The following is an 11,476-nucleotide window of genomic DNA, read 5'->3' as shown; positions in this document are numbered from 1 at the left end:
TCTCCCTCTGTTTTTGAAGGATATTAAAGTTAAGATTAAAAATGTTCCAGTTGTTCTCCTTGCCCGATTGTAACCGTGGAGGAGACGAAATTGATTCTAGCTTATGGCTCCGTGTTTCAAAGTCGTTCAGCAGCACCTGTTGGTCGGCAGCTGTTGGAGATTATTGCAGGTTTCCTTGTCAGAAACAGTGTGGCAACAATAATAAATCAGTTTTAAACTGGTTACTGAAGGGGTTTGTTTAAAAGATTTAAAAGTCTTTTTATAGCCAAAGAGGTTAATTCTAAGTGGTGAACTGGAATGAACCCACGTATATCTTGGTACCAACTTATATTTTCTAAATCTGGGTAGTGATCACACATGCACTGAAGCCAGGATAGTTTTCTTCCAGAAATACAGCACCATCGAAAGCCTCCCTACCAAACAGGCTTGAAAAGAGGGGAAGGGTATGATATTTCTTTATTTTTTTTTTTCCCTCTTTGGTTCAGGTAAAACGGAGGATACATTTCTGATAATTAGAATTTCATGTAGCAAATGTTCACGTACATAGTGGATTTGAGGAAATCAATTTTCACTAATCTAGAAAATTCTCTTCAAGAGAGAAGAGATTTAAAAACTTTCATGATCTATTTAAATTCAGTGTGTGTCTTTCTTCTGTTTTGAATAGGGAAAAGTGACTCAGGTCATAATGTGGAATTCATTCCTCTCTTCCTGGCATATTATGATATTTCACATTAAGGCAAACTAGGTAGAAACATTCACGGGTGAATAGGAAGGCGGGAAATGTAGTTTTTTACTTTATTATTTTCATGGTAATACATACTTTATGCAATCCATCATTCCTGGTTGTCTAAATATGTGTTTTCCCTGAAGTAAAATCTCAAAAAATTCAGATGTTTTGGGGTTCTCCTGGGGAGGTGGATGCTTTAGAGTTCAAGCAAGCATTATATGACTTTTTATTTAATATACTTATTTCCTATATCTTTACCTATACATACACGTAAATCCATATATCCCTATATATTCAAGTGTTCATTTTTGATATTCATATTTTATTTATGAGAAAAGTAGATTTATCCTTAATCTTCTTTATCTATCTGGAGAATAGCCCACCTTGCTCATTTTATTTTGCAGGCCTCCTTGCTATTCTTTTTACCTCCCTCCTACTCTTTCTTTTTATCCTTCACTAATAGAGCCTTCAGCTATTAAGGCATATAGGTCTGCTTTCAGAAGAGTAACTGAAATTAACCACATACATCATTTTGGTGGTAACTTGGTAGGCACTGGTCATTTGCAACATCAAGTCCCTGCTCTTTTGGTAAAGGGAATAAGAAATGCTACACAAGCTCCTCATGAGGAGAAGCCTTTCAATTTGGTAGCCTTGAGGCGCCCCCCCATCCCCTTTACACATGAAATTACTGTGACTTGTCTCTTATGTCTTCCCAAGTATTCATACAGTTAGTTTAGGCTCCATCTAATGGAGAGGAGTTGCATTCTGTGCACCTGTGGTTTGTCCATCATTGAGTCTTTCCAAGCATCAGAGTTGTCCCTACTGTGCTTGATATCAAGACTGAGCAAAGAAAAGACATTCACAGAGATTTTTCTTAAAATCTCCTATTCTAAGATCATCTGTTTCTCCTACAGCTGCTTACTCCAGGACTTTTAGGGTTAGTAGGAATGCTTTTCAACAAATTTGGTTCCTTTGTTTTTTAAGACTTATTTATTTAATTGAGAGAGAGAGAGAAACAGAGAGCATGAGCAGGGGGAAGGCGAGGAGAGAAGCAGACTCCCTGCTGAGTGTACGACCCCCCCACCCTCCGCCCTGCCAAGATGGGACTCCATCCTGACCCTGAGATCATGACCTGAGCCTAAATTAAGAGCCAGTTGCTTAACTGACTGACCCTCCCTGGTGCCCCAAATCCAGTTCCTTTTTTAAAAAATATCTTTGGTAGGGATGCCTGGGTGGCTCAGTCAGTTAAGCATCTGCCTTTGGCTCAGGTCCGACTGAGCCAACTCAGGGCACACTGAGCCTGCTTTATGTCTGCTGCTTCCCCTGCTTGTGCTTGCTCCCTCTCTCTGACAAATAAATTAATAAAATCTTTAAAAAATATATTTTTGGTATATTTGTTAACACGTGCCTGGTCATTTATTTTAAGTGGTGAAGGGAGAAAGATGATGAGTAGACAGACTTCTAAGTGTGCTAAGGCTCTTTTACCATTCTTTTTTTTTCCATAAATTTTATTTGGTAACATATAAAAATTGTAAAAACCAGAATAGGTTTGGGGCACGTGGGTGGCTCAGTTAGTTAAGCATCCAACTCTTGATTTTGACTCAGGTTGTGATCTCAGGGTGGTGAGACGGAGCCAGAGTTATGCTACATGCTCAGCGGGGAGTCTCCTCGAGATTCTCTCTCTCTCCCTCTGCCCCTCCCCCTACTTGTGTGTGCTCTCTGTCTCTCTGGAAAAAAAAATTTTTTTTTTGTAGAAAGAATAGGTTTAACATTATTGAATACAGAAAATTTATTAAAAAGTGACAAAAACAAACTGAGGGTTCTAGAGGGGAGGGGGGTGGGGGGATGGGTTAGCCTGGTGATGGGTATTAAGGAGGGCACGTCCTGCATGGAGCACTGGGTGTTATGCACAAACAATGAATCATGGAACACTGCATCAAAAACTAATGATGTAATGTATGGTGATTAACATAAGAATAATAAAAAAAAGAGACAAATAAGGCACTAGATTACTCTGCTCTTGCTTATTTTCTTTGCCCTTTTGCCCCCTCCTACTCAGAACCTGCTTGTAAACTCTCAAGATTAATTTTAGTCATTTCATGCAATTCTGTACTGTACCTTGTCTTTCTGCAGAGCAAAGATAATACTGTGGTTCAAAACTCAGCTTTCCACAGCCCTTAAGGAATATGTTTTTATTATTTTTCAGCAAGAACACTTAAAATTTGTTTAGCTATATTTTGCACTTCCTCGCATTCTTAAACACAGACTATAGATAATACGTTTACCTATCTTTGTAGCTCATTCACTGTTATAGTTCTGATTTGAATACAATGATCACATTGCACACTGTTGGTTTATTTAGAATGGTGTACCTCTATCTATGCATAATCCTAAACTCCTGTACTGTCATCACCCTTAATTTGTTTCTTCAAAACTGCTTTAATTTGGAATTAAAATCATTAAAATTGATAAGATTATTTATAAAAAAAGGATCCTTCTATGGATAAAATACACATTTATTTTAGACATTAAGGAGACTTTGTTTTGGGAATACTTCCTGTTTCTTGACTATTTACTAGAAATGGCCAGTTATCATTTTTACATGTCTCTAAGTTATTACAGTTTCATTAGAGATAATGGATTCTTGTCCTAGCAGAAAGATACAATGGAAATAATGTTTGCTCACTGAAGGACAGGAATATACTGTATTTTTTGTTTGTTTGTTTGGTTGGCTTTTTTCGTTCATTGAGATGATGGTTCATAAAGAAAAAGTAAATGTTCCATTGAAAAAGTTATGTATTTTCGCTTATTAAATGAAATAAATGACAAAGTTATTTTCAAACCTGCTGTGCTTGGCCCTCACTAATTATGTTTTTGCCTATGGGATATAGATTTTGGAGAATTTATTTGGAATCAGTGATACACTATTTATATATGATAAAATATTAAATGTTTCCCTTAAATAGAAAAGTATGTAATGTCCCTTTCCCCTTCAATGTAAACAGAGTGCACTCATTCTTCAAAGACCAGCAAATTCCCATTTCTTCTTGAAGTATTATTTATGGCCATCAGGCTATGGTATGAAATTCACTTTTAAAGATAAAGCAGATACAGCCAAATGTCACTGGTCTTTCAGCTTTTCTCTGTGATTGGCATTTTATTTAAAAAGATTTTAATAAATAGCAAAATGTGATAGCGAATGACGAGGTAGCTATTAAGGTAGTCAGGGAAGACTCAGTGGAAGAACCCAGAACTGCATGTTGCAGGAGCCGAAAGAATGCTTGTATGGCTGGAGCATAGAAGGTATGGGTTAGAGAAATAGAATGTCCCTATTCTAGACAACAAATTGTCGGAAATGTGGACAGGTGCCAGAGCATGTAGGGCTTTGGAAACCAGGAGAGACATTTGCATTTTCTTCTAAATAGAGTTTAAGTAGAGATGTGGCATATTTCTGACTTACATTTTTGAAAAATTTCTTTGGCTGCCATATGGATGATTTATTATTGGGGTGCAAGATCTGAGGTAGGGAGAACAAGCTGTAGGAATCCAGGTGCGATGATGGTTCACATAAGGTGGGTTTCAAGGAAATGAGAAAAAGCAGACGTGTATGGGATATTTTGGTAGGTGGAATCCTAGTATTTACTGGTGAATTGGATGGAGGCGATGAGGGGAAAAGGAGAAAGTTAAAGTAGTGAGGGAAGGAGAATTAAGGTTAGATCCTAGATTTTGGTCTTGAGCAGTTATGTAGCTGGTGATATCACTGAATATGCTAGAATAATAGATTGGGAGGAGAGTAAGATTTTTAGGGAGGAAAGGCCAGGGAATAAAGAATTCTGCTCTGGCTATATTGAATTTGAGATATCCTCTAGGCATCTAAATAGGGCAGAGTCCTTGAGAAGGTGGGAGAGGTTATGATACAGACTTATTGACCACATGTGGAGAACTAAGTCTTTGATAGGAAGAGCATGGTTTCATCCCTAGCAACTGGAGGGAAAGTAGTGTCTGGGACAGATGCTGATAGTTTGGTCCATTAGTTGTTGTGAATGTGAGAGGGTTTCTGTCTCATTGCTTCTAGTTTCCTGAAAGAGTATGAGGCAAGGCCAACAGTGGAAAGTAAGGTAGGGGAGAGGGGTATCTTGTGCATTTGAAGAACAAGAAAATATGGATACCTCATCTAAGCCTTTTCCAGTTATCTTAGTTTGGCTACTGTGTGCTTTGTACACTGGCCTGGACAACCTAGCAGAAGCTGGAGCTCTGTTTATCCCCTCTGCATTTTTACCATTTCAGTGGGTGGGTCTAGTTTTAGGTTCTGCCATTTACAGTTCATTATTCATGTATGCACCAGTATTTGTTGTGTCAACTTCTTGAGTAGCAGAAACTGCACGTAATCATTTTGACCTTGAGTTTTTCATCCTTCCATCATCTAGATTTCAGTTACAGCAGAAGAGTCCATATATAAGTGCTACCTGGTGATGAGATGACCCACTAGCGATGATGAGAGTCTCTAAAGTTATGTTTTCTGAGTATAAAGCAGAAAAAAGTGCCCTTAGTCCTGTGCACATTAAAACAAGGAATACAAAAATCTGATAGAGTGGGTCACACGATTATGAAAAAGTAAGGATATAAGGCTTATGAAGTAATAAGCATTCAATGTTGTCATTAGACTCTATCCAAGCACAACTATATCAGGTATTCTGTTGGGGAGAATTATGAAGCCATAACTGTTTGAAATAGAACTCAGGAATCTATTCAAATAAGAAATTAAATAGAATTTACTCCAAAGTAGCCAATTAATGCTTTTTAAAATAACTGAGAACAACTACATTGAACTCAATATGTACCATTTATCAGTAAAAATGTAAACATATTAACTAAAGGATACATACATACCAATTTAGAGGTTAAAAATGTAGGTGATATTATTTGAAGGTACAAATCAAGAACACAGATGTTGAGTTATTTTGATCATATCAAATCTCCAGGGTTCCCACTCTTCCCCCTGAAAAACATATACATAAGTTTAGGCTGATCAGAATTATCAGTGTCTTTGCTCTAAGATATCAAAGTCATGTGTCCAGTCTAACAATCGCTGGTGACAAATGGGAGCATCATAAGAGAGCCAGAAAAGAGACCTCACTTATGCATACCAAAAAAAAAGGAAACAAACAGCACCTAAATCAATATTTGCTTCTTCCTATAGTTTATCTGTGTTACAGATTGTGAATGTGTTTTTTAAAAATATATTGTTGAGGGGCACCTGGGTGGCTCGGTCGTTAAGCGTCTGCCTTCAGCTCAGGTCATGATCTCAGGGTCCTAGGATCGAGCCCTGCATCGGGCTCCCTGCTCAGCAGGGGGGTCTGCTTCTCCCTCTCCCACTCCCCCTGCTTGTGTTCCCTCTCTTGCTGTGCCTCTCTCTGTCAAATAAATAAATAAAATCTTTTAAAAAAATAAATAAAAATATATTGTTGAATGTAATAGTATCTGCAAGTATTTCACCATGAAAAGCATTAAACATTTTAAATATGTAATATGAAATACACCATCTTTGATAATTATTTTTATTCCATACTCTTGCCAACTCTAATTTTATTAAGAAATTTAATACCCTAACACTCCAGAATTTGAAATGTTCTTTTTTTTTTTAATTTTTAGTATGGTTGTTGAAGGATGGTATTGCTTTTTAATAAACATAGTACTCCTTATTGTTCTTAAATAAATTCTCTTTATGCAGTCTACACAAAGAATTGGAACTGATGCATAAAAATACAACTTTTTAACTTGCAAGTTTGTTTATGCATGTTGGGCCTGCTTATTTTTACAATTGTGTGCATTTAAAAATCACCATTTGTGTTTCGCAGTGTAGCTTTTGACTGTAGTGGAAATTTGGATCGGAGACAATGGGAACTGTGATGTGCAATATATAACCCTGCATCCAAGGGAGAAAAACCACCCCTCTTGTCTATGCTTCAGTCAGAAGGAGGTTTTCTTTTAGTTTGTTTAGAAGAACCAGATCCTGTCATCTGCATGGCATACAATATTTGATAGAAAAATTTTCTTTTGCCCTTTGTAGCTTGAATGCTGAATGCCACAAAACTTCTGTCTAGCTCAAGAACAGTTTAAAGTATCATCTGTGAGAATGGTAACAGTAAAATGAAATCATATTTTAAATTATTATGCATACTAGGCTAAGAACCATTATCTGAATACCAAAGAGAGCCAAGAAAAGTCTATGATTGAGATTATACAGAAAGACATTTTAAAAACAGGTATATAATATAAGCCACTTGGGAAAACTCTTTGGCATTATCTGCTGAAGTGAATATAGGCATTCTCTTTGATGCTGCAGTTCAGCCTGTAGGCAGACACCCAAGAGAAATGTGTGTTCCAGTGTACCAAACACACACATCCAAAAATGCTCATAGCAGCATGATTAAATCCAAAGCATGGGCTTAACCAGTGGCATCAATAATAGTATGGTAAGATATTCTGTGGTATAATCATATAAGAAATACCATAAAGCAGTAAAAATGAACAAACAGCCACTATACCTGACAGTATGAGCAAATCCTCAAATATATTATTGAGCAAAAGAAATTTGACATAAAAGGGTACATACTGCATGATTCTATATATAACTCAAAAATAGATACAATTTATCATGTTAGAAGTTAGGATAATAGTTATCTTTGGGGAGGGTGGAGATAGGAATTGAGAGGGTAGGTTCTTGGTTATGGGAAATATCTTCTCTTGACCTGCATAATGGTTATAAAGGCTTTTATTTATGATGGTACATGATACTATTATGATACTGCATTATATGATAATACATTAATATTTTTATTTGTGATAAGTGAAATTATACAAAGATAAAGGTGTGCAGTTGTCTCTGTATATTATGTAGGTATACAAAATACACGCCATATTTAATATATATAACTTACCTATTATATATGTAACATACGTAATATGTCGGTATTTAACATATATCAATTTTTAAATATTTTAAAAGGAAGAGAACATCTCAGGAAATAAAAAATAGTCCATTTCCTCTTCAGTAGAGATAAATAAATCAGCTATGAACAAGTCATGTATGGAGAATTTATGTATATGTTAAAATAAATTAACTCCATTTAGATTTTCTTAATGGATCACAAAATAGAATTTTAGGAATTAAAATGGAAACTTATTTTGGTCACGTTAGGAATTAAAATGGAAACTTATTTTCTTTTCCTGAACAGTCTTCAAATATATTAACTGTAAGCAAATTTAACATAATTTAATATTATTTTAAGGATTCTATAACTCAAGTCAGTTGAATTTTTCTTGGTTTTCATTGAGTTCAACAGTTCCTTTCAATTTTAAGTTAAACCATTTTATTTTGCTCTTCCTTCATGTGACACACTTTATATAATGTTTCTAATATGGCCTCCCAGTTAGAAATTTTGTACATGAGAGTACTATTGATTATAGCAAGTGAGTATGTATGTAAACCTATAGATTACCTACCACTCAAAAAGTGCATTATGAAAGGTAGAAGACTGGTATAAATGTGCCTGGCACCTGACAGCTGAACTTGGTAACGTAAAATCTAGCAACATGTTAATGTTCAAATGCACAATATATTGCTTTTTAAAAACTATTTTTCATAATCCCTTGGGATGCATCATCTGGGAGGATGATAAAGGTTATACCGAGAGCTGCCATTTACTAGGCACATGCTATGCTATGTGCCGGGCACATGGTGCCGTGGTTGATAATATATTTGCTACCTATATATCTAGAAAGTTAATTTAAACAAGAATTTTTTTCTGCCTTAAAATTGATAAAACTATTATTTACCCTATTAAAGAGAAAATCAGCCATTCGAAAAGAACACTATCCTTTGATGGCTATCATCTGATATTGAAAGATTCTCTTAAAAAGTTTGCATCAAGGGGAGGATAAAAGCAGATGCAGTTATCTTACTTTAGGTCTTGTAGATCTAAGTAAATCCATAGAAATACCTAGTGTTCTGAAACTAGAAGTTTTCTTTCTGATGACATCTCTTTCCATTATGTGATTTGAAAAAGTTTAGGGGATTTTCCTGTCTACTTTGTATGAAAAAAAATAGATTGAGAATATTTCTTTGTCAATCTAGTTGCCTTGGAAAAGAGTGAAAGAGAGGAGATGTATTGGACCTTGTAAAGTGTTTTTGCTACTTCAAGTTAGATTTGATTGTGAAATAGTAGTGTCTGAACAAGAGATTTTCTTTTAGGAAACAAAAAATGAAGTATTTTAGAAAAGGACTGATTAAAAGAAAGGACGTGATGATCTTTTACATTGCTTTAAGAAGCACATGCAATAACTCTCAGGGGGTTGAAAATGTCAGGAAATTAATCTTAAATTAAAATTAAATTAAACAGAAAAGTTAAAGAGTATTAACAAGCCTGAAATAAAACAAAACACATTTATCCACCCATCCTTAACTCCATCCCAGTCATGTTCCTTTTAGGGTGTCTAATGTTAATATTTTTTGACTATTTCTTCTGATATTTTAATGATAGGCTTCTATTCACATTTCTCAATTTGTTAATTTTAGATACCATCAGTTGACATTCTATTTTTCTAAATTACAATTTAGTTTTCTTACATCTGACCTTCCTTGACTATACTTCTAATATAGTTACATCACAATTTCATTTTTATTTATTTTTTTTAAAGATTTTATTTATTTATTTATTTGAGAAAGAGGGAGTGCAAGCAAGGGGAGGGGCAGAGGGGAAGAGGAAGAGAGAAAATCCCAAGCATGATCTCCATGCTGAGATCATGACCTGAGCCGAAACCAAGATATGACGCTTAACTGACTGAGTCACCCATGTGCCCCGTCATCAGTTTTTATGTCTTATGATGTAATGTTCAGTGTTAAAATACCTACTATTCCTGTCTTGATAGCTATCTATGTCCTATCTTGAGAGCTTATTTTTCATTGGTTTATGTTTCCTGAGTTTCTAATTCTTCTTGTACTATTATATTGTTTTTCCCCCTTTAAACATATTTCAGTGTATTATTCTAAATAGCCCCCCCCCCCTTTTTTTTTAGATCTCTCTGCCCAAAGTCCTCTGTGTTTTGCCTGAATTTGGAGTAATTGTTCCCTAGGCTTACTGTAGTGTTTTCCTACATTTAATTCATACCTTCCTTTTTTGGGGTTTATTTTTTCATTTTGCTGGAGCACATCCTCAAGTAGTTTCTTAAGAAATGTTGCATGGGCAATAAACTTTCTGAGTTTTTTGAAGTTTGAATAATTAAACCGAATGATAGTCACTTTTAGTCTATATACTTGTTCCTTCAAATTTGGATGATTTTTCTGCGTGTGTGTTTTAATATAAATTCTTCTGTTTCCATTCTATTTTTTTTTTTTTTTGAAGCTCCTATTTATCAAATTTGGCTTTCTTGTATTGGTGATCTGTGTCATCTTTCCCCTTCTAATTTTAACCTATTTTTCTTTTGTTTCTCTTTTATAGGCAATATCTTCAACTCTATCTTCCAAAAGTTGTATTAAAACTTTATCTTAGAAATATTTCCATTTTTATATTACTCTATTCTTCTCTTTTTGAATTTCTCCAAGAGTATTAATTGGAGGTTTCTTCCTCTTTTAAAAAAAGTCTTCATCAGTCCTTTGTATAATCTTTTGTCTTCCAAATTTTTCTCCTCTTTAATCTTGATTCTTGTTTTCTATGAGGTACTTTTGTTTCACTAAGACAACAACAACAACAAAAAACTGCATATCTTTATTCTCTCTCTCTTTTTTTAAGATTTTATTTATTCATTTGAGAGAGAGAAGGAGAAACTGAGTGAGAGAGCAGGGGCAAGCGCAGAGGGAAAGGGAGAAGCAGGCTCCGCAAGGAGCCTGACTCTGGGTTCCATCCCAGGACCCTGGGATCATGACCTGAGCAGAAGGCAGACGCTTAACCAACTGAGCCACCCAGGTGCTCCTGCATATCTTTATTCTCTATTAATATTTCACTGTGGACCTAAAATGACCTGATTTAGGAGCTGATTGAGATGATTGAGGAGCTGACTGAGATGATTGAGGGGATTGTGAGGCAGAACAACAGGTTGATTAGGTAGAAAGCCAGCTATTTTTGCCAGGGCAGTGTCAAATGCAAGAATGTATAGATTTTTTCCCCCCTCTGTGATCATGTGGTTTCTCAAGAGAGGTAAACTCCATACTTTTCCTTGGGGGAGAGATGGCTACAAGTATTTGGGGCCACAGCTGTTCTTGACCAAAAATGGAAGAAGTATTCACCTATGTAGAGAATTTTTCATTCTTTTTGTTAAATTATGTCTCTTAATAGAATCACATTTTATGAATAACTTTTATTTTACATAAGTGATCCATTGACGAAAACTTCACAATTTTAATTCCCCTTGTAACTCGCTGAAGTTTTGCCTTTTGGAATGTGCATTTCCAAGGATAGCAGGCTTAAATCCCAGGATTTGGGAAAAATCCCAGTTTTAAAATTATAGTCCGTTTGATTATGTAAAGACCTGGAATATCTGCAATATCTCATGCACTGAGCAAAATGTTAAATTGTTTAGCACATCATATTATTTATTCCAAAATATCTCATCTTTGAATTGACTACTCTTCTATGTTGACTTTTCTTTGTACAAAAGTTAAAATAATTTTGGAAAGGCAAATTATTCAGAGGTGGAAATCACATTGTCATTGATTTCAAGTAGATTATAGGCTGGTAGAATTAGACATAT

The sequence above is a fragment of the Eumetopias jubatus genome, unplaced genomic scaffold (genome assembly GCF_037043125.1).
Source record: "Eumetopias jubatus isolate StellerSeaLion01/CBP00866 unplaced genomic scaffold, mEumJub1_p1.0 scaffold_6, whole genome shotgun sequence".
Classification (NCBI taxonomy): Eukaryota; Metazoa; Chordata; class Mammalia; order Carnivora; family Otariidae; genus Eumetopias; species Eumetopias jubatus.
Note: the sequence above shows the minus strand (reverse complement) of the source record.